The sequence below is a fragment of the Chlorocebus sabaeus genome, chromosome 19 (assembly GCF_047675955.1).
Source record: "Chlorocebus sabaeus isolate Y175 chromosome 19, mChlSab1.0.hap1, whole genome shotgun sequence".
In the NCBI taxonomy this organism is placed as follows: Eukaryota; Metazoa; Chordata; class Mammalia; order Primates; family Cercopithecidae; genus Chlorocebus; species Chlorocebus sabaeus.
This window is the reverse complement of record NC_132922.1, coordinates 24,160,306-24,186,241: the sequence shown is the minus strand read 5'-3', so window position 1 is coordinate 24,186,241 and position 25,936 is coordinate 24,160,306. Positions and strand designations below refer to the sequence as shown.

The following is a 25,936-nucleotide window of genomic DNA, read 5'->3' as shown; positions in this document are numbered from 1 at the left end:
GTCATTCTCTGGTCTTCTCCAGACTGGTGACACAGGGTGGTCTTAAAAGAGTCCTACTCCAGCCTCTGGCTCCCCAAATTTCCTCTGGTGCATGGGGCATCAGGAAAGGGCAGGGGAGAAGGAGGGGGAGCAGAAAAATTACTGCTGGGCAGCAAGGTCCCTTCTATTTCCCCATCCATTGCTTCAAACAATGGGTGATTATTGTGCACCTTGAGTGAATGTCAAGGCAGGAAGAGTCCCAGGGCCACCCAGTGTGGCAGGAGCAGAGCCGGGATCAGAATTCTGGATTCCTGACTCTCCGTTCAGCTGCAATTCAGCTGTCACCAAGCTGCTGAGTTTGTCCTCCTTTCTCCCGGGTCGCATTCTGCTGTTGTCGGGAAACAGGGAGTGAGTGAAGGGAACCCGGGAACCCCTCTCCCCTCACCTTTTAAGGATGTTCTGGGGTGGAATAAAGGGAGGTGGAGGGTGGGGTGCCTGGATCCAGCCTCACTGGCTCCTGGTCCTTCTTTCTTCGGCAGGGAGTTTTGGCAAGGCCTGGGCCTGGGGAGGGGGCCTGGGTGCGGTTTTCTCCTGCGGTGTGGTTGGCTCTTTTGTCTTCCAGGATGGGCCTGTGGGGTCTGTGTGGGGAAGGAAGGAGCTGGGAGCCTGGACTGCCTATGTGTCTGCTGGATGCTGCCAGGTAAACCTGAGAGAGATGTGGGGAGGGAGGGAGGTCACGTGGAGCTTGGTTTCATGGGGGTGGGTTGTCCTCCCACCTGTGCCCCCTCCTCAGGCCCAGAACATTCCTGCTCATGAGAAGATGGCCAGGGAAGCAGGTGGCTGGAAGGCTTGCTCTGTGTGGTCCTGGTGGGGGTGGGTGGGATGGAATCAAGACCACTGTGGGTGAGCTCGAGCAGAGAATTTAGCCTGTTCATTCATTCAGCACCGGAATGGACCAAGCAACTTCTCCGAGCCAGATGCTGGAGATGCAGAAGTGAACCCAGAGACATGATCCCATCTGCTCGGATCTTCATGTCAGAACACGCTTTATTACAGTCTCGGCGAGGCGGTGAGCTCCTCATCCTGGGAGCAGTGTGTGTGTGTGCGTGTGCGTGTGTGTGCGTGCATGTGTGTGTGTGTGCGCGCGTCTGTGTGTGTGTTGGGGGTGGTGGTGTGCAGAGATCCTCCCAGTGGGAATGTTGTAAAATGAATTGAAGCCATCAAAGGCCTCTGAAGGTCCTTCCCACCCACTCAAATCCTTGCCCCGTCTCTGCCCATGAGGCTCCTGGAGCTTGCTATGGGCTCCCTTTACTGCTTTTCCTCTGGTCCCCTGAGCTAACCCTGCTTGGTGGGGTATTCTCAGCTTTCATTGCTTCCTCTTTTTAGACAACATTTTTTTTTCCTTTTTCTCAGAGACAGGGTCTCACTCTGTTGCCCAGGCTAGAGTACAGTGTTATGATCATGGCTCACTGCAGCCTTGACCTCCGGGGCTCAATACATCCTCCCACCTCAGCCTCCTGGGTAGCTGGGACTACAAGTTCATGCTACCGTGCCTGGCTTATTTTTTGTAGAGACAGAGTCTCATTATGTTGCCCAGGCTGGTCTCAAACTCCCGGGCTCAAGTGATCCTCCTTCCTCAGCTTCCCAAAGTGCTGGGAGTCATGGTGGGAGTCACCGTGCCTGGCCTAAGTTTCTTCTGAAAATTTTTCATGTCCAGAGTCCTCACTTCCACCTTGTGTGTGTGCTGGGGGCATGAGAGAGAGACTGGGGGGATCTCTGAACATGCATCCCCTGAGATGCAGAATTAGGCTGGGGGGGATGTGGGAAGTTGGAGATGGAGGCTGTGGCTTCATCCTCACTTGCTGTGTTCCCCCCCAGGTGGCTCCATCTGGGCCGGATCTCCAGGACTCCTGGCCTGGCCTTCTCTTTGGACCTCGGGTGACCCTGGACTCTGGCCACAGTAACTTAGCGGGCAGACTCCGGTGGTTTTCTAGCCCCCTGGGTGACTCCCTGAAGATCTCACCCTCCTCACCTGTTGGGATGGAGCCTCCCATGGATGGGAGCTCTTCCTGGCTGATGCTCAGTGGACGACTGGATCTGGCTCTGGAAGATGACTCCAGGGGTATGAGGGAGGCCTGGCAGCCCACTACTCCCTCCTCACCTGCTCGGGCCCTGCCTGCTAGGCCCTATTGTCTGGGTCTGGGGGCCCTTTCCTGACCCCATGTGAACTTGATTCCCCCTTGTGTTTCTGCCGGTGACCAGACAGTGCCTGGCCTGGGCCGAGGCCCCACTGACCACACTCTCCCCAAGGCTGGGTCTCAAAGGACCCTACAGGATGGGGACAGGAACATGATGGAAGTCAGGGAGGGGCTGTCAGGGAGAGGGCAGACACAGTTCCTCCGGTGCTGCTGGCTGGAGTCCTTTGTCTCCGTTTGCTCTGTGCATAATTGTCATTTTGTGGGGCTTCCTTGGTGGGGCTTTTCCATGCTTTTCCTCTCCCTAATGGTTACAAAGAGGAGACAGTCAGGATCTGGGAGGAGCTGGAGCCTTCCCCCTGTGCTGTTGAACTCTGGGAGGGGCAGCTAGAGGGACTGAGTGTGCACCATCCTGAAAAGAGAAGGTCTTTAAGAGATAAGATCTAGGCCAGGGAAATTCACTAGAAAGAGACAGGCGGCCCTGGGTTTTTTTCCTGCCATCCAAAGGGAACCAGTCTTACCTAAAGGATTGAGGGGTCACCTTAGCCCAATCTCAGGACACTCTTCTCCAATCAGATCCCTGCTTCCAGCTGCACTGCTCCTGGATTGTGTTCTTGGGGAGCAGAAGGTGGCAGGACAGGCCCCACAATCCACAATTCCAGCTCCCTCCAGAGGGGACAGTCCCAGTGTCTGCAAGAGAGCAGCTTGTGGCCTCCCTCAGGCAAGTTTAAAAGCCAGATGTCCTTTTTCCCAGAAAGGGGAGTGGTGTGTACTATTCATTGGCTTGGGCTGCCACAGCACCGTGCCACAGACTGGATGGCTTAAACATCAGGAATTTATTTTCTCCCAGTTCTGGAGGCTGGAAAGTCCATGTTAGAGTTGGTTTCTGGTGAGGCCTCTCTCCTTGGCTTGCAGGTGGCAGCTTCTTGCTATGTCCTCACATGGCCTTTTCTCTGTGGAGAGGGACAGAGAGCACGAGCAAGCTCTGGTGTCTCCTCCTCTTCTTATAAAGACATTAATACCATCAAATTAGGGCTCAACCCTAGGGACTCATTTAACCTTAACCCCTTAAAAGTCCCATCTCCAAAAACAGTCACATAGTAAGCTACTGCTTCAACACATGCATTTGGGGGAGGGGACTCCATTCAGTCCTTAGCAGGGTGGTCACCGCAAACATGGAAAGTCAGAGCCATCTCCCCTTCAGAATTCCCGCCCCCCACCCAGGGATGGGGAAGAGGAGCAGAGGTATGGGAAGCAGACACTGAGACTGGCAGGTACCAGGCTGGGGTGGCTCGGAGTGCTTCGGAGGACATATGGAACTGGCTGGGCTCAGTGTGGGGAGGCAGAGCCCCTGGGAGAGCCGTGTCCTGAGAAGGGCCTGGGCTACAACCCTGGGCAAGTTACTTCACCTCTGAGCCTCCACTGCTCTGTGAAATGGAAGGCATGTGCCCGCTTGTCAGGTGCAGGGAGGATTCAGTGAGGTCGTGTGCCTAGCACTGTGCCTGACTCCCAGCAGATATTCAGTAAATGCTCCTATCCATCTGGGAGTATAGACTTAGGGTTTATCTTTTTTTTTTTTTTTTTTTTTTTTGGCCCTCTGGACTTCAAAACTCAGCATCTTCTGATCCAGAGGCATTTCTGATTAGCCTTTCCCTACCTATTTTTCTAATATCACTCTTTAATCAGCTTGGGGAGGTGGCAGCATTTCATGGCCTCCATAGTAACTCAGAATGCTTCCTGGAGTATTTGAATTCTACTCTCTCATCAGCACTGAGCACCTACTTTGGGCCCTTTCCCGTGCTAGCCATTTGGGGGAAACATAGGTGAAGAGTGCCAGGGTTCGAACCTTTAGGATTTCACAGCCATGCTGGATGGGATAAAACCAGCTCACATGGAGAATCAGAGACTGGGACAGTGCCATGAAACTGTCTATTAAGGCACAAGTTCTGAGTGCTTGGGAAGTGGGAGACAGACCCCAGAGAGGGCTGCTGCAGTCTGGAACAGCTTCCTAGCAAGCTGTACCAACCAGAGCCTTGAAGGATGAGAAAGATCTGACTGAGATGAGACCTGACCCTCTAAATTCCCAAAATAAGTTCTAGGAAATGTCATCATTGCTTTTTTTTTTTAAAAAAAAAAAAAAGAAAAGAAAAAGAAAGGCAGGTTCAAATTCAAATTCTGCTGCAAAATTTCAGACACTCAGGGACAGGGCATAGGATGAAGTGTTCTTGACTTTTATGGCCGTAGAATCCATTTCTCATGGAACATCGTTTAGAACTGTGGGAGATGCTAGGCCGGGGTTTCTATGGGAAAAGTACAGCAGTGATAGAAGATGGCATAATTAGGGTACACTTAGGTGCTTTGTAGCATGGGCTGAAAAGGAAGCCGACCGGGAGGGTGTGGGGAGTCTCAACTTGGTTCCAGGAGCCAGGCCAGCTTGATGCAGTTTTTTTTTTGTTTGTTTTTTGTTATTGTTTTTTTTTTTTAGAGGGGGAGGGCAGGCCAGTAGTTGGAGCAACTAGAGGCCTGACAGTCGGTGATGGAAGAGATGCCTACTGAGCACAGGTGTCAGATCTTTTGCGGAGAGATGCTGGTGTGCGTGTGTCTATGCCAGAGTGTAACAGGATCCAGCCCTCTGGGGAGGGGCTGACCAGAACTAGGCAGGGGGTTTCTAGCCAGGACAAGTCGGGTCTATTTTCAAGGGAGCTGAAATATTTGCAGGGGGTGCTCTGAGACCCACAGCCAATAAATAGGGAAGCGACACGCTTTTGAGCAGGGTCCATGTGGTTAGGGTTGATTTTGATGGGGCTGAGGGGCTTAGAGGTAGACCCCCTGCCCTGGTCAGGCCCCACTCCCTGGCTGGTGGGGGCGGGAGGCCTCTGGAGCTGCAGCTGGAGGGGCCGGGGCAATGTTGCATGGTGTGATTAACCTACTAACCCAGGGCTCAGCCGGGACGCTGTGGCGTGTGGCGAGGTGCCTGGCCTTCTGCCAACCAACTAACCCACTAACCAGGCCCGAGCATGCCCTACTAACCACCCCCCGCAGCCAGATCCTACTAACCATGCAGCTCATGGGCCTTTCAAGGGGCTGGGATATGGGGGCAGCCAAGGCTCCAGAAGGCTCTGCCTATGGGCTGGGATCTTTGTGCAGACCCACGTTCCAGGACAGGGAATGCAAATAAGACTCACTAACTCTGCCACTTCCTGTTGGGTGACTTTGAGTAAGTCACCTCACTTCTCTCAACCTCAGTTTCCTCAGTGGTAGAATGCGAGTTCTGATACCTCACAGGTTGCAGTGAGGATTCCCGTGAATATAAGGATCTTGGCACATGGCAGATACTTTTTAAAAAAAATGTATGAGGGTGGAGGAAGGCCCCCCAAACCTGGTTGAACACGTCTGCTGCCTAGGCCCTGGCCTCTCTGGGTGTTCTGCACACAGATCCTTCTGCCTGGGGCAAGACACTTGCTTTGAATCCCTGACTGTCACTTCCCCACATTCTTCCTCCGTCTCAGCTTTCTTTTCTGTAGGCAACTCTTTTGTTCGATTACTAACCCGTCTAACCTCGGGGTACCTCAACTGCACCCCGATCATCCCTTAACAAACTAACGGACCTGCGTGCGTTCTTCCTTTTCTCCTAGCGACTCCTGTGTGTGTCTGCTGAGGTGCCCTGTCCGCTGGTGCTGTGCTCTGACTTACTAACCAAGCCCCTACTAACCCTGTTTTCTCTTCTTACTAACCCCAGCCCTGCCGAGCTCTGGGCTCCCCCCGGGGGCTGGTCCCCCTCCTTTTGGCAAGCAGATGACTTGGGACTACTGGCCCTGTATACAGATGTCCCACTTTGCTGCCCCATATTGGCTGTTTGTAAGATCAGAGTCCACTGGGCCAGGTCTAAGGCAGGGGATGGCCCTATTAATAAGACTCAGAGGAGGAGGAGGTGGTCCTGTGGATGGGGGAGGCTGGACTCTGAGTATGACATCTCTCCTCTGTGCAGAAGTCTGGTTGCCACTGGGAGTAGGTGGGACCAGGGAAACCTCTGGGACGTGAGTGTGGAGGCCTGTGGGTCTAGACACTAGACTGTGGAGCTCTGAGCTTTTGTGTCCTTCTCTGGAAGGAAGCTGGGGAAGAATCTTCTCCATTGTTAAGTGACAGGGATAGAAGCTGTCCTGCACAGGAAGAAGGGGGCGTGTCCCACGAGGAAGGCAGGAGGGGGCGTGCCCGTCACCGGAAATTAGCAGAGGGGCGTGTCCCACACCGGAATTCAGAAAGCGGAGCCTTTCTTACACCGGAAGTCAATGAAGCGGGTCTTTCCCACGCTAAAAACCACTGAGTGGAGTATTTAGTACACAGGAAGTGGGTCAGAGGAACACTTCCCATGTTTGAAAGCCGAGAAGAGGGACATTTCTGACACCGGAAGTCTGTGAGAGGGCTCTTTCCCACACAGGAAGTCAGCTAGAGAGGCCTCTTCCATCTCTGGAGCTGAGAGAGGAGGGTTTCCCCCACCGGAAGTAGACGTGGGGCCGTGACCGGAAGTCATTGGAAAAGATCCATTCCACGCACGGAAGGTAGAGGGCGTTAGTTGTCCTGTTGAAAAGGAGGGTTGGAAAGGGGAAGCAACTTTACCCCGGGCTCGGAGTTTGCAGGAGAGAAGTCGGGAGCAAGAAATGAACTTCTGGGGCTCACAGGGTTCCCACAGCTGCTCAGGCCTGCCAGGAATGCATCCCTGGCTTTCTGTTCCCACCCACGTCCCTGCCTCAGCCAGCCTCCCCCAGAGCCCGCCAGCCGCTAAGCCAGGGCCACACCTGGGGGTGATTTCATGCCTCACCTCCAGTAGGCACCTTGGTTTCTTTGGGTTAATCTCTGGCTCCCTTGCACTAACTCTTGCTCTCACCCAGCTAATCCCTGCCTCACCCTGACTGCCCCAGGGGCTGACCACTAACAACCAACCTGGTGTGTCTGGGGGCTCCAGGCTCCTGGCCTGGCCCTGACCGGCTCTTAATTAACCTTTCCTTCACCTTTACTAACTCCTGCCTTCCTGGTCTGTTCCTTTCAGCAGAAACTAATGGCTTGTGGATTTCTTTCTGACTAACAACAGGTCTAACATTCCTTGTTACTGTTAATTAACAGCTTGGATGTCGGCATGGCTGGAAAGGGGCTAACACCGGTTTGAACTTGACTAGCACAGGGAAAAGTGTAGATAATTTTAAACGTGGTGGCTGCTCTGAGTCAGAGCAATCAGAAGTCGGTAAAGATGGTAGTTTTCTAAGGGAGGTGCCAGGGCTCAAGTGTGGACCAGGCCTGATGTAGCAAATGGTACCCACCAAGTTGGGGTCAGAAGTATAACCAGTCTTGCAAGGTTTTGGCCACTGGGCGTGTCTTCACTCCCTGTGATCTGCATTTGGTTTCAGTTCTTTAAACAATATAGCCTTATAGCTCCAATAGTTTGCACAAGTAGATGCAGCTCTTATAAACCTTAAAATACCTGTCTGGTGTCTACAGAGCATATGCCATTTTGTATAGAGCTACCCGTCCCCAGGCCAGGGCCTAGAGTCTTCGTTTGGGGACGTTGTGTTTTGGAAGCGCTAGGACATAAAACGTTAGATCAGAGTATTCAGAAGGGTTATAATTCCATCAGTCATTTACATCTTAGTAGTATAAACTGTCTGAGCCTCCTCTTCTAACTTTTAGCTCTTCTAGCATAAACTCTTCTGTGCAATTTAGCTGCACCGAGGAAACGGGAGTTTTCCTGGAAGGGACTTTTGATCTCTTTAGACTGAGGGAACGTCCTTTGGGAGTAGAAGGGCAGGGAGCATAAGCCAGGGATTCCAGGTGCAGGTAAGAGGTGGCACTAGGTCAAGGTTTTGCTGGCTCAGTCTGGAAGTCAGAGTCTGTGGGAGAAGACAGCTCAAGGCAGGGCCTGGAGGATTGGATCAATTTAGGGATAGGTCAAAGGCTGGCTTGGAGGCCTTACAGGCAGGTTGCTTGGGTCATTGAATCCTAGTCCCGTGCTGAGTGCCCTTTTCTCTGGTAACTGTGGACTCAGAGCTAACCGATTGTAGTTGGCAGTAAGGGCCGAAGGGTGATCCAGAGGCTTGAGCTGCAGAGGGCACAAGAGAGAAAAGATGTCTTAGGAAGAGCTCTGAGAAGATGCCTTGGCTGCTGGCAGGGACCTTGGATGGGGTAGAGTCTACACCCAGGAAGTGCCTGCCTGCCACCCTCTAGTGGCTGCCTTACCCCATTTCACTCAAAGCAGGAAGCTCAGAAACCCCTCCTATTCCTGTAACTCCTCTGTTTAACTGCAAAGATTTGATGCTGCTAAGGACCTACTATGTGTCAGGCACTGCTCTGGGCGCTGGGACCTGCACCTGGGCTTTTTCATCATTGTGCTTTTAGATCCTAGTGGGAGAGTTGGTGAAGTAGATAGTGATTCAGTGAGATGGTGTTATGATGGGTCAGGGGACTTGGGAACACGCAGGAGACGGACAACATTGATGTGCACCTACTCTGTGCCAGTCATGTGCCAGGCATTGGGGATGTAGTGGTAGTTAAGCACCATTTGGTCTTTAGGAGCTTTAATTCTAGTGTGTTGGGTAGGTTCAGGGGGGTGGAATGGGGACAGAGAGACACCTAATCCACCCTGGGGTGGCTTTCTGGAGAGGCCTCTAAGCTGAGCTCTGGCTGGGTGGAGTGTGGGTGGGGTTGAGTTCCAGGCAGTGAGAGTGGTGGACACCAGTTTATGGGGATCAGAGAGGATCCAAAGAGGTTCTGGAAGGTTCATGTGAAATGTAGCAAGAGATAGGGGAAATGTGCATGGTTCTGGGTCTGGTTGCCAAGGAGTTTAGATTTTAACCTTAGGCCTTGGGGAGCCATGGATGTGATCTGAGAAAGAGAGATAGTGGATTTCAGTTTTAGGCTGGCCATTTGGCTTTTCCAGCCCAGGTGGAACTCAGAAGAGTTTGCAATGGGGTCTGGCCACATTTTAGCAGAACTGGCCACAACTGGGCAGAACTTTTTGAAACTAGGAAGACCCTTTGGTCCACCTTTTGATGAACAGAATCCGTACATGCCTACCCCATTGGAGGTAGCTCTGCACTGACTGGAAAGTAAAGGGGACCAAGGCGACAGTAAAGGCTCGGAAAGGGAGCAATCTTGAAAACATGTCATCCCGTGGTGGTGGGAAGCCCCTGGAGAAAAGACTAGGGGAAACACAGTCATAGGCTGCAAGTCCACAAGAGAATTCCACTGGGGAGGGAGCCCATTTGTCATGCATGACTGCAAGGGGGGAGATACAAGTGTGGAGTAAGCTTGCAAGAGGCTGATCCTGGTCCCAGAGAGGGAAAAATATGCTTTGGTGGGTAATGAACCTTTTGTTCCCAGAGGCAGAAAGATTGGGACTAGGCCTACGTAGGGATTGGCGATGGTTGTGAGATTCAAGGAGGGTGTGTGCGCGTGCGTGCATGTGTGTGTGCATCTTGACAATATTAGAGGAGGCTGAGCCCAAGCAGGCACATTCTCTTCAACCCCTCCCTCATTCAGTCTGCTCTTGAGTCTACTGAACATCAAGCTTGCTATGAGCAGGATCTTAGAGCTGAGGAATTGGCCTCTGAATCTGAACAGGTGTAGTAATCCTTTCTTAATAGGTTGTGCTGTGGACCCAATGTGAGGGCTATGCTGGTGTACATGGTGACATATTGAGCTGGGGGATGCTCTCAGGGTGGGGGACTGCTTCCATCCCAACAAAGGCCCTCTTGAGAGTCTATCCAGGGACCCATTGTTTTACTTTAACAGACCAGAAAAGATGTTTGTTTTCCACGTCATTACTTCCAGGGGATGCTGAATGTGTGGGCAGAAGTTTCTCTGTAGATTAAAAATCAGATTTTTACTTGGATTCAGCAAAGGAGTGTCACCTGGATTTTTGTTTTCACCCATGAATGTAGCTGCTTCTGTGTAAAATACCATAAAATACCATTTTGTTATTAAAAATCAATTCACACTGGAAACATGACTGTAGCGTGTGAAGCAGAAGGGACGTGCTGTTTAGGGGAGAGGGGGCAGTCAGTCGTGTTTTCAAGGAGCGGGGGTGGGCTCTCTCAGGGAGTCAGCCTTTCCTCAAGAGTGACCCTGGAAGTCAATATAATGGGGTATTTTATTTTTTAATTTTGGTGAAATAATCACAACCTAAAACTTAACTACCATAATAATTTTTAAGTGAACATCTTAGTGGTATTAAGTACATTCACATTATTGTGCAACCGTTATCACCATTGGTACTTATTTTTCTTTTCTTTTGTTTAGAGATGAGGTCTTATTATGTTGCCCAGGCTGGCTTTGATCTCCTGGTCTCAAGCAATCTTCTTGCTTCAGCCTCTTGAGTAGCTGGGACTGCAGGCTTGCACCACCGTGCCTGGTGGCATTTTTTAAAAAAACCCTTCTTTGTGCCTAGGGCAGTGCTCTGAGAAATCCAGGTTTTCATTGCTAGGGATCTTATATTTCACTGGGGAGGCAAAGAGTTCCTTGGTGACAGAGAAAAAGATAGAGTTTAGGGTGTGGTCAAGAAGGACTGGCAAATATAAGCCACACATATTGCCGCTCTTCCCTTCAGTATCCTTGACAGACATTGCAAGTTGATTGCCTATCTCTCTTTGGGAACTTGGGTGCATTTTCAGGCTCTTTCTCAGAATAGTGTTCTGGGCAGCCAGGTTTTAAAAGAACTTTGGAGTCAGTCTTAGGATTGAGACTACTGATAAACATCAGTTTGGATCCCAGCTTTGCCACACACCTGTTGTGAGATCTTGGGGATGATTCTCCTCCCCTGAGCCTCCATCTGCTCTGTAGAATGGGGAGACCACTCCCACCTCATGGGGCCATTGTGAAGGTTCCCAAGGGTTCTTGCAGAGCTGAGACAGGGCTTGATGCCCTGCAAGTGTTCCCTGAAACCTCATTCTGTGTTATCACCAGATGATGGCATTGGGGGCCAGAGGTGCGCTGTTGGAAAGGAGGTCAGGGGGAGGTGAGGTGAGGGTGGGGGCAGTAAGGGATGACTTTCTGGAAGAATCGAAACTTGAGGAGAGCCTTGAAGGATAGGGAATAGTCAATCAATTAGGAGAAAATAGCGATGGTGGTGCAGGGCATTTTGGAGTGGCTCCTCCAAGGTTCACTGGACTGGTTTGGTAGGAGATGAGGATATTGATAGGATATTGGGGCGGGGCAGGGCGGACACTCCAGAGGAGGTTACAGACTGAGCTAAGAAGTGGAGGCTGGTCTGTGCAGCAGTGTTCAAGGCATGGGAAGAAGCGTTGGGAATCTCCCATGGTTGGCAGAACTTGTTAGCCCCCCTGCCCTCAAAAGACTACAAGACCCCTAACAAGAAGAGAGCTTCCTCCCAGTCCTCCTTTCTCTTCCTCGTCTCCCTCCCTCTATTCACCCAGCAGTTGTTTACTGAGTCCTTCTTGTACAGTGGGCACTGCCCTAGCCTCTGTGATGCCTGGTTGCTGGCCTTTCTCTTACCATTGCACCTATGTGTTCTCTCCTGGGTACCTACCTTTGCACTGGCTGTTCCCGTTACCTGGAATGTATGTCCCTCTGCTTTTCACATGGCGGACTTTTTGGTGGCTCTCAGCTGAACATCATTTGTGCATAGAGGCCTCCCCTGACCACCCTGCCCACAGTACTCTATCACTGCAGTTCTCAACATTTTGACTTCAGGCTCCTTTACATTCTTGCCATATGACACACAGTGCTAGCTGATCGCCTACCTATCTTTGGGAACTTGGGTGCATTTTCAGCCTTTTTCTCAGAGAAGTGTTCTGGGCAGCCAGGGCCAGTTGCAGGTGTTTTTTAAAAAGGCATTGTGGATACTGACCACTCGCAAGCCTCAACTGGCCCTTGTTTCATTCATTCAGCAAATTTTTTGTTTGTTTGTTTTTTTGAGATGGAGTCTTGCTCTGTTGTCCAGGCTGGAGTGCAGTGGCGCGATCTCGGCTCACTGCAAGCTCCGCCTCCCGGGTTCACGCCATTCTCCTGCCTCAGGCTTCTGAGTAGCTGGGACTACAGGCGCCCACCACCACTACTGGCTAATATTTTGTATTTTTAGTAGAGACAGGGTTTCACTGTGTTAGCCAGGATGGTCTCGATCTCCTGACCTCGTGATCCGCCTGCCTCGGCCTCCCAAAGTGCTGGGATTACAGGCGTGAGCCACCGCACCCGGCCTCAAAATGTTGTTGAGTCCTACTGTGTGCCAAATACAATGCTGGGTGCCCAGGGCACAGCAGACAGGCATCACCCCTGCAGAGCGCACAGCCCAGGAGAGGCAGTGAATGAAAACTAGATTTGGATGGGGGACAGGAACAGGAGAAGGAAACTATTGTAGGGAGACTCTGCCATGCTGTAAATTAAAACAGAGACGTTTTAAAAAGACTTGTTTATTAATTCATGGAAAAATCACAATAACAATAATAAACCCATTGCATATTAACAAAAATAACACATGCTTTATTACGAATAACCGTATTTTCCAAAACAAAATAAATTTAGTGAGAAGACAGCATTATTTTACTTTCTTTGGGTAAATCTCTTTAATGTCTGGCTTAATAGAAGACAGATTGTGTTGCATTCTGATATCTGCTTCTGCATTCAGTCTGTTGCATATCAATGTCGTGTAGCTCCAGGAAGGGAGTCCAGTCCGCTTTGTAGGTGCTCCGTGGCCCAAGCTGTAGTTCATGAGAGTGACCAGGAGATGGCGGTGTTGCACCAAACCCCCGCTGCTTATTCTTCGAAACTCAGTTCCTCTCAGGGTATTTGGGGCTGGATGCTCTACGGGATACTCTGGAAATCACAGAGTTTTAGGGCATTGAGTAGGACTTGGCATGGATGGGACAAGGATAGGGACTGGAGAGAATGCAACTGAGGACAGAAACTCCGGAAAAAGCACCCTTCATTTTTGCCGAGGGCGCCTTTTCTTCTTTTCTTTCCCTCCCTCCCTCCTCCTTTTCTGCTTTTCTTTTCTTTCCTTTTTTTTTTTTTTTTTCTCGGAGTCTCACTCTGTCACCAGGCTAGAGTGCAGTGGCGCGATCTTGGCTTACTGCAGCTTCTGCCTCCTGGGTTCAAGCGATTCTCTTGCCTCAGCCTCCTGAGTAGCAGGGGTTACAGGCACCTGCCACTGCACCTGGCTATATATTTTTAGTAGAGACGGAGTTTCACCATCTTGGTCAGGATGGTCTTGAACTCCTGACCTTGTGATCCACCCACCTAGGCCTCCCAAAGTGCTGGGAGTGAGCCACCATGCCCGACTGAGGGCTCATTTTCTTAACAGAGGCCAAACCAAGTGACTTCCCCTCTCTAAGCCTCAGCTTACTCCTCCACAAAATGGGCAAATTACAACTTTGGCTTCCATTCCACCCTGCCACTCTCGGCAAGGGTCACTATTTTGATAACACTGGCATTTTCAGCAATGCAGAATCCCCCAGCCATCTCCCCCTGAGGCCTAGAGTATTCCAAGAACTCACTGATGCTGTGAGTGAGCTCTTCCTGCAGGCAAAACCGTTCCTTCTCTCTCCACCTCCAAACACACCTTCATTCACCTGGATTGACTTAATGTGGCTGGTACTGTTTTCTGCGTGCTTGCTTCATGCAGGCTCCGTGCTGAATGGTTTGGACACATTGATGCCTGACGTGCTCAGAAATAGTTTGCGAGTTTCATTACCACCCTCGCTTTATAGGAGGAGGCACTGAAGCTAAGAGGGGTGAAGAAACTCCCCCAAAGACACACTGTTGGAGGATGGAGAAACCTGGATTCGAGGTGGTCCCCACACCCATGGGGCTGCATCACCCCAAAATGCTGACTCCATCTTGTCGGATCAAACCCAGTTACTCTCTTTCTGTGCTGGTTTCTCTCTCCTGTCACTCCTTCTCCCTGCAGGGTGTTCATTGCCCTCGGGGATCGGAGCACAGTTTGTGATTTCGTATTTATTTGCTCATTTACTGCTCCCCTGACTGTGAGCACCACAAGGGCAGGGGCGATGCCTGCCTGCTTCACAGCTGTACCCTGGGTACCCAGTACTGCACTTAGCACAAAGTCGGGAGTCTACAACATTTTATTGAATGAATGAAACAAGAGCCAGTTGGGCTTTTCTAGTGCGTGGTGTCCAGGCAAATTAGAGAGTAGCCAGATCCGCCCCTCACTGGTTATGTGACTTAGGGCTGATGACTTCCCCTGTTTGAGCCTCAGTTTCTCCATCTGTAAAATGGGAATAACTGTGTCCCCTTCTTTTTCTTTTTTTCTTTTTTGAGATGGAGGTTCACTCTGTTGTCCAGGCTGGAGTGCAATGGCATGATCTTGGCTTACTGCAACCTCCGTCTCCTGGTTTCAAGCAATTCTCCTGCCTCAGCCTCCCGAGTAGCTGGGATTACAGGTGTGTGCCACCACGCCCAGCTAATTTTGTATTTTTAGTAGAGATAGGGTTTCTCCATGTTGGTCAGGCTGGTCTTGAACTCCCAATCTCAGGTGATCCCCCCACCTCGTCCTCCCAAAGTGCTGGGATTACAGGTGTGAGCCACCACGCCTGGCCCAACTGTGTCCCTTTCAATGAAGCTACCAGGATTTGACAAGAGAGCATATGCAAAGTGTCCACATGTAATGGGCTCTCAATTCCTGTTTCACGTGTTGAAGGTTTCTCTTGGCCTTGGGCGGGTATGACCAGCAACAGGGTCGGGGGAAGGCAGAGTGGCCTGAGGGTTAGACGGGGGAGCAACCAGACCAATCATGGAACAAACTGGTCGGCAGCTCTGGCCTCTTTATACTCTGAGCCTGCCTGGGGTGAGCACCCAAGAAGCCACAGTCATGGTGGCCCAGTCCCTACAGTCATCTCTTGCCTGGCCCATGGCCTATACACAGATCCTCCCCTGCAAAGCACCCACAACAGGGGCAGAGCCATGTAGCCAGGGGGACGGAGACCCCTCTTGGGAGCTGGTGCTGTTCTGCCTTAGCAGTTTCCTAATCTTTACTCAAGAGGCCTCTCCTGTGTGAAGGAGGCTTCCTCTCAGAGGAAAGCTCCGGAATGTAAGGAATGTGCCAGAGCCTCTAGCCCAGGCCCCAGGAAAGAGAACGTCTTGGAGGCACAGGGCTGAGGGGGCATTTTTTCCAGCCATCTCAGGGACGCCAGGCCACCGGGGAGCTCATACAAGACATCACCTTCTGGCACTGGGGTCAGGCCTCAACCGCCTTGACGCTTTCCCAGGTTCTCAGGCTGGAGTGATGGAGGCCCCGTGGACTTTCACGGTCTTTGATTTCAGCCTCTCGCCCAGCACCTGTACCCTTGGATCCGGGACCAGACCCTGTGCTGGGCACTGAAGTACAGAGAAAAATGAAGCTGGCTCGTGTTTGAGCCAACTGGAGGTGGTACAGATCCAGTGTCAAGTCTGGACTCCCATACTGTGTCACCTTGGACTAGTCACGTCAGTTGTCTGAGCCTCTGTATCACCCCTTTCACAAGGGTGAAAGACCCCCATGTTCCCAGTGCCATAAACATAAATTATTATTGTTACAAAAATGGCTAACGATATCTCCCATCCCACACACGCCTCTTATAATGTGACTTTGACTGTTCTCCCCTTGAATCTGGGTGGGTTTGTGACTTTGGTGGAAGCGATGCTAAGTGACTTCCAAAGCTAGCTCATAAAATGAGGGAGGGGAGTACTCACTCTTGGAACCCATCCGCCATGGTGTGAGGAAACCCAAGCAGCTTGAAGAGGCTCACGTGGAGAGGAACCAAGACTCTCACCCATGGCCTTGGCTGAGCTCCTGGCAATCCTATGGGGGAATCATTTTGAAGGTGGGTCATCCAACTCTAGTTGAGTCACTGCAGTGGATACTGCATGGAGCAGAGACAAACTGTCCATACCAAGCCATGCTCCATTTGCAGGTTCCTGAGCAAAATGACGGTAGTTTTAAGCCTCTAGGTCTTGGAGAGGTTCACTATGCAGCAATAAACAAGGATACAGTTCCTTTGAAGAAACAACTTTGCTTCTGTCTCAGCTGAACTCAGGATCTTTTTTCCCCAAATCCTAGTCCCTTCCAGCATTTTCCATCTCAGGAAAGAGCCCCACTCTCTCTGGTTGCTTGAAAAAGAAAGCTGACCGTCATCTTTCTTTCCTTCCTCAATCTGTGTCACAGCCATTGTCCAAGTCCTGTCATCTTACCTCCTAAATCTCTCTCTCTTTCTTCCTTTTTTTACTTTTGAGACGGGAGTTTCACTCTGTGACCCAGGCTGGAGTGCGGTGGCGCCATCTCGGCTCACTGCAATCTCCGCCCCCCAGGTTCAACTGATTCTCCTGCCTCCCATCACCGTGGCTGGCTAATTTTTGTGTTTTTAGTAGAGACAGGGTTTCATCATGTTGGCCGGGCTTGTCTCGAACTTCTGACCTCAAGTGATCTGCCTGCCTCAGCCTCCTAAAGTGCTGAGATTACAGGCATGAGCCACCACGTCTGGCCCTAAATATCTCTTCTCACTTTATTCTATCCCCCTAACGTTGCCCTAGTCCGAACCACCAGCCTTCTGTTCTGGACAGCTGTGGCAACTTTCTCACCAGCCTTGCAGTTTCATAGGGAGAACGGGAATCTTGATATACGAATGATGTACAGAGTAAGATAAATCATTGGGGTTCAGTTTCAGCCACCTCCAGTGCTGTGTCTCTGAGCCCTTCGTTTGTCTTTCCCTGGACTGTTCCCTGTTTTCCCCACATGAGGCCAGGAGAAGACCCCTCCGGTCACTACATCCTGTCTATGCATAACACCCTCCTTGACTAAGCCTGAGTGAGTTTGCTCACTGCTTTGGTCTCTGGGCAAGTGGTCCTGTTTGTTAATTTTTTCCCCCCATCTAGACTTTAGATTTGGATTCAGTAGTAGATCAGATATGCATAGGCCACTGTCCATGTGCCAGGCACTGTGCTAGGCACCTAGAATAGTGAGAAGAAACTAAATATTTCTTCTCATGGAATTTTCAGTCCAGTGGGGGAGACAGACATTCAACATGGAAACAAGAACGTTAAATCCTTTCTACCACTGTTTATTGCCATGAAAAGAAGTATGGCGGGACAGTGGGACAGGGTGCCCTGAGTGGAGTGCAGGATGGGCAAGATCAGGTGGTGGTCAGGGAGGGCTTCTCGGAAGAGGTGGCATTTGAACTGTTAAGATGGAGTCAGCCATATGACATTAGGAGGAAGTATCAGCAGGGGGCACAGCAGGGGCAAAGGCACTGAGGTGGGGATGAGCTTGCCATGCTGAAGGACAGAGGTGAGGCCAGAGCACAAGAGGCTGGTGGGATGTAATGTTGAAGGGGCAAGCCGGGGTTGGATAATCCCGAGCCGCAATAAGGAATCTGTTTTGACTCTAAGCATATTTGGAAGCCATCAGAGGGTTTTGTACTGCAAAGTGACACCTCTGATTGATGCTGTAAACACTGGCTTCCAGCTGCTGGGTGCAGAATGGATTGGAGGGGGATGGGGGAGCAGGAAGCCTGGGGCAGAGGCTGTGGAGGAGTCCAGGTGAGAAATGCATTTATCAAAGACACCATCCACACAGGTGTTGTGGGGCTGAGGCTCCTCTGTCTCCACTGTGGCCCTGCTACCCTGTGCCCGTGACTTCCGGACACTTCTGTCTGTTATTTTTTAAAAGGCAGTCCTTCCTTAATCCTGAAGTGAGGATCTACCTTCACAGACTCACTTCAGCATCCTGAAAGTCGTTCAGAAGCCCTGCCTGACTGCCTGAGTGAGGCCTTCCCAGCACTGTGTTAAAAACTGGGATTGAACCATTGGTTCAGACCCTCCAATCCTAACTGTGCCCTGGCTCCCCTACAACTCCATCCTTTTCAGAAAGGCTGTCCCCACAAATAAGGGGGCAGCAACACCGTAGTGTGTTGACATTGGACTTGTGTTCTTCTCTAGAAGTACCAGGGCTGTGTGACCTATGGCAAGTCATTTTACCCGGTTTTCCCATCTCTGCCACCTTCACCGCCTCTCCATATTGGTTCAACAAATGATGGCTCTCACCTGTAATCTCAGCACTTTGGGAGGTTGAGGTGGGAGGATCGCTTGAGGACAGGAGTTCAAGACCAGCCTGGGCAACACAGTGAGACCCTGTCTCTACAAAATAAAAAAATTAGCTAGGCATAGTGATGCACACCTGTGGTCCCAGCTACTCAGGAGGCTGAGGCAGGAAGATCGCTTGAGCCCAGGAGTTCGAGGCTGCAGTGAGCTATGATCATGCTACTGATTCCAACCTGGGTGAGTGAGTGAGACCCTGTCTCTTTTAAAAAAAATAACCAGTAAAGGGTTTGTGCATGGTGAAGTGCCACTTGGAATTGAGAAAGCAGCCAGGTTGCTAGTACCTTGAAAGAGAGAGACAGGCACTCCTTCTTTCCCTGGTGAGGCAGAGAACACTGCTGTGCACACCATTAGTGCTCGTTAAAAGTATTCTTTTATGAGGGCAAACTGTTCTTCCAGTTCACCTTGGATATTCCTGCTCAGCTTGAACCTCACCTGCTTTATGAAGACGTCCAGGTTCAGCTGACCTCATTTTCCTTGTGTCTGGCTGGACTCTGGATAAGCTTCAATCCAAACACCCACGACACTGATTTGTAATTTTCTTTGTATGGATCTTTCTTCCCGATCAGGCCAATGTGTCTCGAAATGAGGCCCCTCCAACCACATCACAGTTTTCAAGGTGGAACAGGTTAAAACTACAGACTCCTCTGAATCAGAATCTCAGTGTGGGTCCAGGAACCTGTGTCTTTGTTTGTTTGTTTTTGAGACAGGATCTCACTCTGTCATCCAGACTGGAATGCAGTGGCACAATCATAGCTCACTGTAACCTTGGGATACAAGGGATCTTCCTGCCTCAGCCTCTGAATAGCAGGTACTATAAGCACAGGCCAGCATTTCTGGCTATTTTTTTTTTTGTAGAGATGGGATCTTGCTATGTTGCCCAGGCTGGTCTTAAGCTCCTGTTCTCAAGCCATCCTCCTGCCTTGGCCTCCCAAAGTGCTGGGATTACAGGCGTGACCATGATGTCTGGCTGAATCTGTGTTTCATCTGGCAAGCGATTCTTGGACTCACAGATATTTCAGAACCACTGCATTCCAGAATGAGTTCCTAAGCAGAGGGACTGCATTGGATACAGCACCATATACCATGGTCCCCTGTGCAAATCTTACACTCAATAAATGTGTGTAGCTTGAATGAATGAGGTTTTAGGCAGGGATGTGGGGAAAGTCACTTTATTCCTTCTAGAATCCCCCACACTTGCTGATGGTCCCCATGTTGGAGATGAGGTCTCACCACATTTTTCTGCCACTGGGAAACTTCTCTGGTAAGAATTCCCCTGTGCCCCACTGTATAATCTTCTCATTAATACACAGTATTGTAAAAGTGATCTATAATTAGATGCTAACCGAGTTTGCCGTAAAATTGGGTGGGCGAGGTCAGCGAGGTAAGCTGGGAGCCAGCTGATTGTTATGATCAATCAATAACCTATTTATTTCCCAACATTTCTATTAACCTCTGCCAGCCAATCACAGTTTCAATTTGAAAGGCTGGGGTCTGCTTTGCTGACTGGAGAAGTCTGATTGAAAGCGGGCCCCTGACACGACCCCAAGGGCGAAATCCAATTAAAATCATTTTCACTGGTAGATTAATATTTTTAGCATGTTCTACATCCTGGGATTCATCATTCCTGGCAATAACTAATGTCTTGTGACACGAGCAGGTGGATTGGCACTGCCATCAATAATAATTGTGATTAATTAGCTCATCAGGTCCTAGGATGGCTTTGGGGTGGCAGTTGGTGCAGCTTCTGGCAACTTCTTCCATTAAACCCTGGTTATGTGGCTGTCTCTGGGTCATACACATGTAACGGCCTTTTCTGAGTAGGAATGGTGTTTATCTGTCTCTGAGTCTGAAACTCTCCTGGAACTACGAGTTCCTTGAGGGCAGGTATTATTTCTCATTGCTTTCAGCAAGTCACTTATTATTTGGCACACCCAGCTCCCCGTTTCTGAAGACTGTCCTTTACTTTCTCCATCCACATAGCTACAGTAGAAGCCACCATATTTGCGTAACATGGCCCCATTCCTGGCTGCAGTTGATTAAACTAGCGGTAGAGCCCATCTTAAGCCAAGCCAACGGCTCCGTTCTTGGATGTTATTGATTGGACTGGGGTAAGGCCCAGCCCAAGCTGGGGCAATGAAAGCATCATGGCACCACTTGTGGACACTGTTGATTGGACAAGGGGTAGAGCCAATCTTAAGTCACACCAATGAAAACCTTAAGGCTCCACCTCTGGATATGGTTGATTGGATTAGGAGAAGGGCCCAACCCAAACTGGGCCAATGAAAGCCTCACGGCCCCACCTGTGGACACCGTTGATTGGACAAGGGGTAGAGCCCATCTTAAGCCAAGCCAATGAAAGCCTCTTGGCTCTACCCTAGATGTTGTTGATTGGACTAGGAGTAGGGCCCAACCCAAGCTGGGCCAATATAGATCTTCCTTAGGAATATGGAATTAGGTTTAAGGGAAAGGATCCTACTGACCAGCTTGAGTATTTAGGGGACTTGATGGCCATTGTTTGTACTGTAAACAGGGAACTAGTTATGAATGAAAGTGGTGCTGAGAGAGGAGAAAGGATGAGGGACACAGAAAGTACATCTTAGATTTCCTGGTGCATTTCAGTTCCTGTTTCCAGGCCCCTCCTGAAACCTGACTGCATTCTAGCCCCCTGGCTCTCTGAGTTATCTCTGCATTTTTATAATAATTTTTCTTCCCCCCACCTCCCATGCTTGGGTTAATCTGAATGAGTCTGTTACTTTCAACCAAAAGCATACCAATGAATTTAGAACCCAAGAGATGTCTAATGTCACATTGCAGGCCAATGAAAAACTATCCTCTTTCTGCTGACTCTCAGATGCAAAACCTTTTTGGGGAAGAAAGAAACAAAGAAGAAAAAATAAGTCACATTTATTGAAGGCCTACTGTGTGTTAGGTGCTTTGCAATGTCATATATTTAATGTTTACCAGGCTGGGAGGTAGATTTTATTTTATTAGCTTACAGATGAGGAAACCGAGGCTTAGATATGTTGGATAACTTGTCCAGAGAAGAATTGGGGATTGTATTTAATTATTTTGGCAAATTCCGTCATTGCTGAGCACCCCATGTTGTCTCTTAAAAAGAGGTGTGCTGCTTTGCTGTAGAGATCAGCATGAGACTGTTGAAAGATAATGAGGTAGCCAGTGGGGACCGTGGGAAGAAGACAACCATCAGATTGGTGGTCAGCCTCCTGAAGTCCTGTAGAGAACAGACAGAACCAAGAGCTGAGTCTTGACCAAGTCTTCCCCACCTTCAAAGACCATCTCCTTCTAGAACCCACTCACTGCTTTTGGATTGCTTCAGGACTCCCAGGACCCACCCAGACAGCCCCAGCTCCAGCTTCTGGAGACATCTCATTAGTGGATTCTCTGTAGCCATTCCATCCTTAGGAAAACCCAGGGCAAAACCAGGTCTTCCAACAGAGGCTCTGCGATGGAGAAATCCCAGTGGACCAAGGTGCATGATCTGCTTTGAAGCGCTCAGGGATATTTGTCTTCTCACACTGGGCTAGTAGTGGGGAAAGGTGCACCAGGCTCCATTTAATGTACACATCTGGATTGAACTGAGATTCCCCCAGCAGATTTTCCAGTGAAGAGTGGATTGCAACAGGGAAATAAATATAATTATTTATATGCGTGTTGAAGAGTTTCAGCAGGTACCAACAGATATATTCAGGAGCCAGGAAACCTTGGGAAATTCCTATAGTCCCAAATTCTAATCTCTAGGTCAAGTTAGCTGACCATCAAAAATCAGCCTGAGAGGTCTTTTTTTTTTTTTTTTTTTTTTTTGAGATGGAGTCTTGCTCTGTCGCCCAGGCTGGAGTGCAGTGGCGCGATCTCGGCTCACTGCAAGCTCCGCCTCCTGGGTTCACACCATTCTCCTGCCTCAGCCTCCTGAGTAGCTGGGACTACAGGCTCCCGCCACCGCTCCCGGCTAATTTTTTGTATTTTTAGTAGAGATGGGGTTTCACCGTGTTAGCCAGGATGGTCTCGATCTCCTGACCTCGTGATCCGCCGGTCTCGGCCTCCCAAAGTGCTGGGATTACAGGCGTGAGCCACCGCGCCCGGCCGGGAGGTCTTTTAACACTGCGGCTTCCTGAGCCTGACTTCTGGGGATTCTGATTCCTGTGGCATATTAGTCCTTTTGAGCAACTTCAGACAGAATCCTGACAACCAGCCGGATTAGAGATTCACAAGGCACATTATCACATTAAAGGCACTAAAAGGTCCTGCAACAAAGACACCCATGACATTTCATTGAACCAGTTTATCAAAGTTAAACAAACACAGGTCCCTCTTTCTCTATTTTTTGGTATAATACCTGTTTGTACAAGGTCTACTGCCCAGAGAGCGTACCAACTTTTTCCCTTAATAATTATATACTGGTATCACGAATCTAGTAATTTTTTTTCATGGCCTTCTGACCATTTTATAGCATTGGGCTATTCTCTCCCTGAAGACAAGAATAGTATCTGTGTTATTTGCAACATCCCCCACATAGAGTCTGAGTAAATGAATGAGTCTCTTAAAATCGTCTTTGAACAGGGGACGTGGTCCTCTGCCCACCAATAGGGACATTGATAACAGGGTAGGACAGAGATTTAAAGCAGCTGGTCATAGTAGGAAAACCTGCAGAGCCACCTTTGGTTGACAGTTGTGGATGTTGAGTGCCAGCAGCCCAGCTGCTTCTCCTCTGAGCTGTTTCTCCACTGCTCTGAGATCTGCCTCTTAACAAACTTGGTCCCCAGGTACGAGCCCTCCTGAGACATTTGGTTAAGAAGAGGAGTTTCCCATTTCTCTGCTTCTCCTCCTTTCAGCCACCAGGGGATGGAAGGGAGCAGTGCTGAGGCCATTTAAATGGGCTTCTCCGCAGAACGAACGAGCCCTTGTGTTGGAAATTGGGTTAAATTCAGCATGCATAACCATTCACAATGGCTCTTTACACCCCAGGAGCACTAAGATCCCACTAATCTTCAGTCAAAACAATTAGAGCATGAAGGGTGGTGTATTCATCCCAAAGGCACTGGGCATCTGGGAGTTAGGAAGGGGCGGGACCACCCACATTCGGGGCTTTGACTTTCCAGCCACAATGACAAGGCCAAAAGACCCGGAGGATTCTTCTGGGTATTACGGAAAGAGGGTCTGGTCAGAGTAAGTTGCTTCAGTCCATCCATCTCTTTCTCCACGTGGTGGACTCTTAGCAAGTGCAAGGCACTTTAAATGCACCATGTCATTGCATCCTCACAATGGCTTTGTTACCATCATCTCCTGTTACAGCTGAGGAAACCGAGGTGCACAGTGGTTAAATGATGCACTCATCAGAGCCCAGCAGCAAATAGATGGCACAGAGAGAAATCAGCAAATAGATAGAACCAGACAGAAATCAGTCTGGTTCAAGAAGAGTTTAATAAAGGTAGCATTCAACGAGGTGCTGACAGCGTATTAGTTTTCTATTGCTCCATAAAAAATAACCACCAACTTCGTGGCTTTAAACAACACCCTTCTATTAGGTCATAGTCCTGTGGGTCAGTAGTTCAGGCACAGCGTGGTTTTCTGCTCAGAGTCTCACCAGATTGAAATCCAGGTGTTTCTGGGGCTGGGCTGCCATCTGAGGCTCAAGGTTCTCTTTCAAACTCTCTCGGGTTATTGGCAAAACTCAGTTTCTTGCGGTTGCAGGACTGAAGACCCCGTTTCCTTGCTGGTTGTTGTCCAGGGATTGCTTTTACCTCCTAGAGACCACCTTCAGTCCACAGGCAAATCACAGCATGGATGTCTGCTCCTTCAAGGCCAGCAAATGGTTGTCTCTCACTTGAAATCTCTCTGACTTCTCAGGGTCACCTGATTAGACCAGGCCCACCCAGGATAATCTTCGTTTTGATTAACTTGAAGTCAACCTAAGACAGTATGAAATGCCATCATATTTGCAAGTTCAGGCCACATTCAAGGGGAGGGGACTGTTCAGGGTGTGTTCACCAGGGAGCTAGAATCTTGGTGACCAGTTGAGTTTTCTGCCCTCCAAAGACAGGATGTGGGAAGCCACCAGGAATAGTGCAGTTCCCTCGGGATAGCAATGGTGGGACTTGATTACCACCCCTGGTTCTGAATAGATGAGGAGCTGGGAGACACAGACGGAGAGGGCTGCCTAGTAGAAGCTGGGACCTTTGGTTGAAGGACACAGCTAGTCCCTGGTGACTTGGCAAAGAGGGAGATAGAGGAATAAATAGATTGACCTCAGTTTCCTTCCTCCCTTTCATCTTCTGTGGTTGCTCTCCACTGGCCGATCTTAACAAGAGGCTGGAGGAAGGGACACAGCCTATTTATGCAGTCAATAGAGACCAACTTCTTAGGGAGTGGTCAGGTTGGAGGAGGATGGAGAGTAGATGAGGAGGGGTAAGTAGATGATATGCTGCACAAATAACTTCTTAGAGTCACACACCTTGTAGTGTCAGAGTTCAGATTCAAATTCAAGTCTCTTTAAAGTCAGATCATACCATGCACCCTTCCATTTCCTGACAATCTAACAATCCAGTGAGAGACACACTTATGTTTCTATTTTGTAAAGGTCCAGAGAGGTTAAGTAAATAAACCAGAGTCACACAGCTAGCAAGTGGCAAAGCTGGGATTGTAATTCAATTCCAAAACTTGACTTCCACCCTGTCCACCTTCATCCACCCATATATATCCACTGGCCAATCTATTTATTCATCAGACTTTTACTGCGTGTCTCCATCTAGGCACTGTGTTCAGAGCAGAATGAGATTCCATTCTTTTCTTTTCGTTCGTTCGTTCTTTTTTTTTTTTTTTTTGAGACAGATTCCAGATTCTCCCTCTGTTTCCCAGGCTGGCTGGAGTGGAGTGGCATGATCTCGGCTCACTGCAATCTCTGCCTCCCGAGTTCAAACTATTCTCCTGCCTTACCCTCCCGAGTAGTTGGGATTACTGGAGCCCACGACCATACCTGGCTAATTTTTATATTTTTAGTAGAGATGGCGTTTCATCATGTTGGCCAGCTGGTCTTGAACTCCTGACCTCAGGTAGTTTGCTTGCCTTGGCCTCCCGAAGTGCTGAGATTACAGGTGTGAGCCACCATGCCTGGCTAAGATGCCATTCTTATGTCCTCATGTTATTCACAGTCTGATAAGAGAAACAGACCTGTATACAGATTATCGTGCAGTGGAGGGGAACAGGAGCTTTGAGAGAGGAACGTGCAGTGCTCATTGGTGGGCATGTGGGAGGGAGATTTCTGCTCAGTTGGGGGAGCCTGGAAATGCAGCATCCTTTTGAGCTGCGTTTTGAAGGATACATAAGATCCCAGGGGCATGGTGCATTTTGGGAAGGCAGCTTGTCTTTTTAGCCCAGCTGCCGCTCCTTTGCTGGAGCTTCCTCTTTCCAGGGCATGATTTGGAAGGACAGAGTTTTACTGTTATTAAGGACACAGAGTTCTCCAAGGTGCATAGCCCAGGGGATGGAATGGAGCAGGGGATGTATGTATGTGTGGAAAAAATCCACCTTGGTTTGAATTGTTGTCTGGCTATTTCTGAAATATATGACCTTATGGGGACCCTTCCCTATGTGGTCATCTCTACAGGAGATTTCGTATCCCTACCCAACTGGTTTCAGGTTGGCCAGGTGAC

At 49.7% G+C, this 25,936-nt stretch overlaps 1 long non-coding RNA gene across 1 annotated transcript; it reads left to right on the top strand.

Moving 5' to 3' along the window:
* The first annotated feature begins 6 nt into the window (after positions 1-6).
* On the top strand, positions 7-10,168 carry LOC103223096 (uncharacterized). The gene is made up of 3 exons (XR_005243559.2): positions 7-679; positions 923-1,048; positions 1,858-10,168. It is a non-coding gene; the product is annotated as an uncharacterized lncRNA (long non-coding RNA).
* The last annotated feature ends 15,768 nt before the right edge of the window (positions 10,169-25,936 follow it).